Raw genomic sequence first — 8171 nt, forward strand, 5'->3', positions numbered from 1 at the left:
GCAAGCTACTTTCACCGGGGAAGAGGAGGGGTGTGTTTTCAGAGTTATACACTATTCTTTTTACATTGGCTACGTTTTAGTAAAGCCTTTCATAATAAACCCCAAACATGGTAACCACACATTTAAAACATTTGGTAAAGGCGAGTCTTTGAAAAATATGCTTTATGCGTGTGTTGTTCTCTTGTTGGTACAGTCCATTTACTGCATTCAAGCTATCCGACACTTGGAAATTCATGGTCACCCCAGCGCTAACACACTACATTTACCGATATGATATCACACCGAACACAGTTGATCAGAACTGGAGGATTTTAATGACATTTTGGTGTAAATAAAATACCTTACTGATAACTCTTTATACTCAGTATTAGGGTAGTATAGGACTTGGTCTTGAAAAATCCAGTGGTAACTCTTTATACTCAGTATTAGGGTGGTGTGTGATTTGATCTTGACTAAACCAGGGAAATTATGAACTCGACTTAGTTTAGGGACAGTTCGAGGTGTCATGAAAAATAGGCATCCCCCAACGTGAAAAATATTTTCACATGACCCTCCCCTTGTACTGTAAAATAAATTTGCACCCCTCCTCATAGAATTAACTGAAAATAATGTTTACGACCACAAATATCAATAACAGTAGCGACCCTGTGTTTATAAACGTGGATATTGATTTTGCTACTTAAACATGTTTTTGTGTTTTTGTCGATGCCACGCAGGGCTATGGGCTGGATGGTTATAGAAAAAATTGACAGATACTTCACCGGATGTATAAATGTGAAACATCCGCTTGGCATTTCGACTCACTACAAAATTATGTAGTGAGAGGAAGCCCAGTGGCCAGCAGTTGGAAAGGATGAAAGCAGATGGATTTTGGCAGGCATTCTGCTAATTTTCTCATTGATAAAACATTTGATCTCAATACCGTTTGCTGTTCCCAAAGCTAGAATCTGTTTTGAATAGAGTTGACTAAGTTTTATAGACTTTGCCCTTTACTAAAGTTTTTACAAATCATGTTGTTCAGAAGTGCAAAGGTGAATTGAGTTATTACACACGCGCACTTCACAGTGCAGGCGTTCCCTAACGGAAATATGCAGATGTATTCTAGAACAGGCTAATAGGATCTCGCTAGCTCGCGCTTGGCTCTGCCCACCTCCTTGCTTGTTCTGCCCACTGTGATTTATTTGTTCCCATTGAAAACGACAGGCTATGGACTATCTTTTAGTTATAAAAATCTTTGGTTGAGGGTACTCTCCCTGCCTGTTTCTTTACACTATGCTCACAGCCGGCTGCAGACAATGCTAATCAGATGTTCTACATTTTGATGCCATATTTCTTATTATATAAAATATATGCAACGAATTAATTTTTCCACCAACATGTTTCTGTGCCAATGCACAACGCAACCAATAAACAAAGCATACCTACTTCGGGCACTTCAGTATCATCGTTTGCGTTTTCAACAACACAATAAACTATTGCTCACACTGCTATGCTTTATCTTGGCCAGGTCGCAGTTGCAAATGAGAACTTGTTCTCAACTAGCCTACCTGGTTAAATAAAGGTGAAATAAAAAAAATAAAATGTCAATCTCGACACTCGAGATAATGCAGACCACCCAATGTAGGTTTACCCAATTCGAAGACTTGGTTTGACAATCTCTGAATGTCATTCAACTGTTTGGTGTTTTGTAACAGATGTCTCTTTATATTCATCAAATGGCCAGCTGAACAGTTTGGATTCATTTATTTTATTTGTCAAGTTTAAAAAAAAATACATATATACACACACAGTACATTTTTAAGTGACCGGGATTGCAAAATAAATCAAGGATTTATTTCCATTGTGGTCCCTATTTTTTTACATGAATACATTTACATACTGTAGATACAGACGCATTATAGATTTAAAAAAATGCTCGACCTCCAGATGAGTATGAGGGCAGAATTTAAGTGCAGTACTTACAAGCTTGTTTTGGTTGGTCTGTAGTTTATTCTTTAGATGTTTGGGCTGCTGGTGAACCATGATGTGCAGGCATCATCAAAGTGACACTAGATTAGCAATTTGCCGGTCTTTAGGCTATCTATAGCTAGATTTCCATCCAATTGGCGACAGATTTTCATGTGAATAGTCTAGAATCTGCAACAAAAAAAAAAGTGCATTTTCCCATTATAGTTGTGTTTCTATCAAATTGACTTGTTGCGGATAAAAGTCTAAGCATAAATATGTAGTGCACATGAAAACAACGTGTGCGGCTAAATTCCCATACCAAATAAAAAATACTACTTAATCGATTTCCATCATATTTTCAATTCCAGGCCTACAGATGGTTTTGACACCAAAAAATGTTGATTAGGTATGTGGCACATGCGCTCTAGCCAACAGTTTGCAGATAGAGTGGGGGAATTTGGGGTATTTTGGATACCTAATGAGAGTATTATGGACAAAAGCGCAAGATTATTTTTAGTTGTCAAACTGCAGCCAAACATCGATCATCATGTCACCAGAATAAGAACATCGATATTTATTGAAAGGAGCATCAAGCTCATCACCATGCACTTTCACCACCCTGTGAAGTTCATATCTTATTTCATCTGTAGCCTAAAAAACTGCATGCTTTCCTGTGATGTCATGACATTTTTTATCTGACGTACTTTACTCGCATAAAAAGGTTGGATGGAAACATGGTTAATGTCAAGTCATTTTGAGGATGCTAGAATTATAGGCTATTTTGGACCAACATGCACCCCCCACAGCAACTCGCCCAAGCCTTCCCCTTTTCTCCTTCTCCCAAATCCAGTGAGCTGATGTTCTGAAAGAGCTGCAAAATCTGGACCCCTACAAATCAGCCGGGCTAGACAATCTGGACCCTTTCTTTCCAAAAGGATCTGCCGAAATTGTTGCCACCCCTATTACTAGTCTGTTCAACCTCTCTTTCGTGTCGTCTGAGATTCTCAAAGATTGGAAAGCAGCTGCAGTCATCCCCCTCTTCAAAGGGGGGGACACTCTTGACCCAAACTGCTACAGACCTATATCTATCCTACCCTGCCTTTCTAAGGTCTTCGAAAGCCAAGTCAACAAACAGATTACCGACCATTTTGAATCTCACCATACCTTCTCTGCTATGCAATCTGGTTTCAGAGCTGGTCATGGGTGCACCTCAGCCACGCTCAAGGTCCTAAACGATATCTTAACTGCCATCGATAAGAAACATTACTGTGCAGCCGTATTCATTGATCTGGCCAAGGCTTTCGACTCTGTCAATCACCACATCCTCATCGGCAGACTCGACAGCCTTGGTTTCTCAAATGATTGCCTCGCCTGGTTCACCAACTACTTCTCTGATAGAGTTCAGTGTGTCAAATCGGAGGGTCTGTTGTCCGGACCTCTGGCAGTCTCTATGGGGGTGCCACAGGGTTCAATTCTTGGACCGACTCTCTTCTCTGTATACATCAATGATGTCGCTCTTGCTGCTGGTGAGTCTCTGATCCACCTCTACTCAGACGACACCATTCTGTATACTTCTGGCCCTTCTTTGGACACTGTGTTAACAACCCGCCAGGCAAGCTTCAATGCCATACAACTCTCCTTCCGTGGCCTCCAATTGCTCTTAAATACAAGTAAAACTAAATGCATGCTCTTCAACCGATCGCTGCCTGCACCTGCCCGCCTGTACAACATCACTACTCTGGACGGCTCTGACTTAGAATACGTGGACAACTACAAATACCTAGGTATCTGGTTAGACTGTAAACTCTCCTTCCAGACCCACATCAAACATCTCCAATCCAAAGTTAAATCTAGAATTGGCTTCCTATTTCGCAACAAAGCATCGTTCACTCATTCTGCCAAACATACCCTTGTAATACTGACCATCCTACCAATCCTCAACTTCGGAGATGTCATTTACAAAATAGCCTCCAATACCCTACTCAACAAATTGGATGCAGTCTATCACAGTGCAATCCGTTTTGTCACCAAAGCCCCATATACTACCCACCACTGTGACCTGTACACTCCCGTTGGCTGGCCCTCGCTTCATACTCGTCGCCAAACCCACTGGCTACATGTCATCTACAAGACCCTGGTAGGTAAAGTCCCCCCTTATCTCAGCTTGCTGGTCACCATAGCATCTCCCACCTGTAGCACACGCTCCAGCAGGCATATCTCTCTGGTCACCCCCAAAACCAATTCTTTCTTTGGCCGCCTCTCCTTCCAGTTCTCGCTGCCAATGACTGGAACGAACTACAAAAAACTCTGAAACTGGAAACACTTATCTCCCTCACTAGCGTTAAGCACCAACTGTCAGAGCAGCACACAGATTACTGCACCTGTACATAGCCCACCTATAATTTAGCCCAAACAACTACCTCTTTCCCTACTGTATTTATTTTATTTATTTTGCTCCTTTGCACTCCATTATTTTTATTTCTACTTTGCACATTCTTCCACTGCAAAACTACCATTCCAGTGTTTTACTTGCTATATTGTATTTACTTTGCCACCAAGGCCTTTCTTTGCCTTTACCTCCCTTATCTCACCTCATTTGCTCACATCGTATATAGACTTGTTTATACTGTATTATTGACTGTATGTTTGTTTTACTCCATGTGTAACTCTGTGTCTTTGTATGTGTCGAACTGCTTTGCTTTATCTTGGCCAGGTCGCAATTGTAAATGAGAACTTGTTCTCAATTTGCCTACCTGGTTAAATAAAGGTGAAAAAAAACACAATTAAAAGCATCCCTACAGGATTTTTTTGAAGTAGCCTCATCAGATTAAAACATTGTGACTTGTTGTGTTTATGCCACATATAGGAAGTCCAGGATCCAGTTGCAGAGGGAGGTGTTTAGTCCCAGGGTCCTTAGCTTATTGATGAGCTTTGAGGACCCTATGATGTTGACCGTTGAGCTATAGTCAATGAATAGCATTCTCACGTAGACATCCAATAAGACATAATAAGAAATAGACAGCCAAAAAGTCATAATTATGACTAAACCTCACCCATTTCTAAACTTTCTCTTCCTAAAATTAGATTTGAAACCTAACCGTATGCATAATCCTAACCATAAATTAAGACCAAAAAGCACATTTCTGTAGCCAATTTAGACCTTGTGGCAGAGGAATCTGACTTTGTGGCTGTGCTATGTAGTGGAAACCGCTGAACACCCACTGGAACCCAGCAAGAGAAGGTGGTGAAGCTAGGTAGCGCAAGCTGTTAGCAGATGAGGTCTAATCGCAGTGCCAGTAACAGGCAGCATGCCTTGGTAAATGGTAACATTTAACGCTAATAGCTGGTTAGCAAAATCTTATTAAAATAACTAGCTAGATAGATATCTTTAGATTTCAATGATAAATCACACTATAAACCAGAACAGGAGCCTTAGCTAACTAACACGTAAAGTTGTTGGCTACCGTTAGCAGCCGTTAGTTAATATCAAAACAGATAATGAGTAGAAAAGGTCAGCTTGCAAATATCTTGTGAATGCCAACTATAGTACTTAACGGGATTTTGTTTTCTTAACTTCTGTCAATTATATGATCTAGCTAACTATAGTTAAGTCACAGCTATATTTACTAGATAACTTGACAGTTGTGATAATATTGTATGGCTATTGCAATCCATCTAAAGTTAGCTAGCTATCCAACTAACTAACATTATTAAACACAGCTGTAACCTTATGCTATAACTTGGTGTTATTAGAATAACAGTCGGCTATTTTATCATGAAACTACCAGCAGAGTCGTTAGTGAAATTTGCTACATGATTATGATAGGACTGTTATTTTTCTCCCTCTTGCCTTGGTAAGCCAGCTACACACACCCACTCCTTGCTGCATGATTTTCTTGCTCGAGCTAGCTACCTACATTTGTTGAGGGGTTGTATCACAGAGTTTGATGTGGGCTATTTATTGTGATGATAACGATTCTGCTTCCACCCTCTGTCTTCACACAGTCTGGTATCACAGACTAGACGTAACATAGTGGATCTGGAATCACTGGCCACTTTAATAATGGAACACTAGTCACTTTAATAATGTTTACATAGTGCTTTACTCATCTCATATGTATATACTGTATTCTATTCTACTGTAGTTCGTCAGTGCCACCCCGACGTTGATCGTCCTAATATTTATATATTTCTTATTTCTATAATTTTTCTTTTAGATTTGTGTATTGTTGTGAATTGTTAGATACTACTGCACTGTTGAAGCTAGGAACACAAGCATTTCACTACATCCACAATAATATCAGCTAAATATGTGTATGTGACCAATACATTTGGTTTGATTTGACAAGGACAGCTGGAGCGCACCTGACTGGTAGGACTAGGCATGAATAGTAATTGAGAATGGTTAAAAACATCTATTACATTCCCATTAAAGTGAGATGACAAGATTATTGTTAATATAGCTATTATGTGATCCATTTTAGTCAAAATAGGCAAAAAAATAGTTGCTGCGCCACATTGCAATGTTGACTAATTTTTATAAATTTCGAAGCTATAGCATTAATTATTAAATTGATACGAACATTAAATTATGGCTAATAATACATTTGTTGAAAGTAATGAGCATTACAAACCAGAAACATGAAGATAAGAAAGATTTTGTGCCCTTCTCGCCAGCTGTTATTTCTGTCTCAAGGCTGTGTCACTCCCGCCCCGCCGGGAGGTACAAAAGTAACTTTGCGGTAGTTCTGTTCTTGGTCTATTTAATTTAAACTCATTTACCCTAGAAATGAAATTACAGTTGCTTATGCTAGAGGACAAATATACGTTGTTTGTCATAAAATATGGTGTCTCTATCGATGTCACGTTCGTCATAAGGAGTAGACCAAGATGCAGTGTGGTATGTTTCCATCCTTTTTTTAGGAATAGAAAACTTCAAAGAACAAAAACAACAACACGAACAAACGCAACGTGAAGCTAATATAATGCTCTCAGGCAACTATACATAGACAAGATCCCACAAAGCACAATGGGAAAATGGCTACCTAAATATGATCCCCAATCAGAGACAACGATAAACAGCTGCCTCTGATTGGGAATCATATCAGGCCACCATAGAAATACAATTCCCCTAGATAACCCACCCTAAATCACACCCCGACCCAATCAACATAGAGAATAAACAGCTGTCTATGGTCAGTGCGTGACAATCGATCTCAATGTAATTAGGGGAAAAAACAAAAGTGTTACTTTCGTTCTGGTTCTCCCCAAAATGCTACAGCCCACACTTATTTGTAAAAGAGGAATTGTTGTTCAATATTTTGTTTATCAATAGGTGATTGTGTTTCTGTCTTCTGTCTTGGAATAGGCTCTGAGATGAAATAGTAGGCTATATTATGATGTGCTCTTATCTCACAGCAATACTACAGCCTAGGCTTACCCATACTGTCCAGGCTACAGGTCTATTTACTTTCGAGCATGCTTGGCTATTAAATGAGCGATAGATAAATGGTAGCCTAATATTTGTTGTGTAGCCGGAATAAACCAGTATGTCAGAAAATATGATTGATTTTTAGCTCCATACAATAAGTCAATCAAACATATTAGGCTACATGTTGCTAAGCAATCTTCTTACCAATGGTAAATGTATCCATTTTATCATTAGGCTATTTTTTATTGTTTTTAAAAACATAATTTTTATTATTGTGTGTCAAACACCTCCATTTCCCCCAAAATAACAATATTTGCTTGTAATACAATTCTTAATTCATTTTAAGTTCTGCGTACTCATGGTCTAAGATTTGAGTGGAGATAGGCACACTTTCCTTTCAAGTTCAAATTTGATAAATACCAACAGTTTGTGGGAAAAATGGCAAACGCAAGTTCTAGAGTCTTTTTCGTGTGTGTGCACCTTTAATAATTGAGGCCCCAGTTTTTTTTTTAAGGTAAGAAGCCAAATCTGTTTGATTTGTCAATTACCAAAGTCTTAATCTTTTTTGTTGTTGTCTATATCCTCAGCAATACATGTTTCTGTATTCAAATAAACTAGGATTAGTGTTTCCTTTCTCCACATCCTGTGTTTGAGGAAGCTCCCTCATTTGGCTTGCACCCTGATGACAAGACTGACCTTTCACATTGACCAGACCATAACTGTTTTCCTTGCCGTACAGTAGTTGTCATTGTTAGCTGCATGTTTACTGCCATTAATGGTTTTAGACAGTGAT

This window comes from Oncorhynchus tshawytscha, linkage group LG01 (assembly GCF_018296145.1).
Source record: "Oncorhynchus tshawytscha isolate Ot180627B linkage group LG01, Otsh_v2.0, whole genome shotgun sequence".
NCBI lineage: Eukaryota > Metazoa > Chordata > Actinopteri > Salmoniformes > Salmonidae > Oncorhynchus > Oncorhynchus tshawytscha.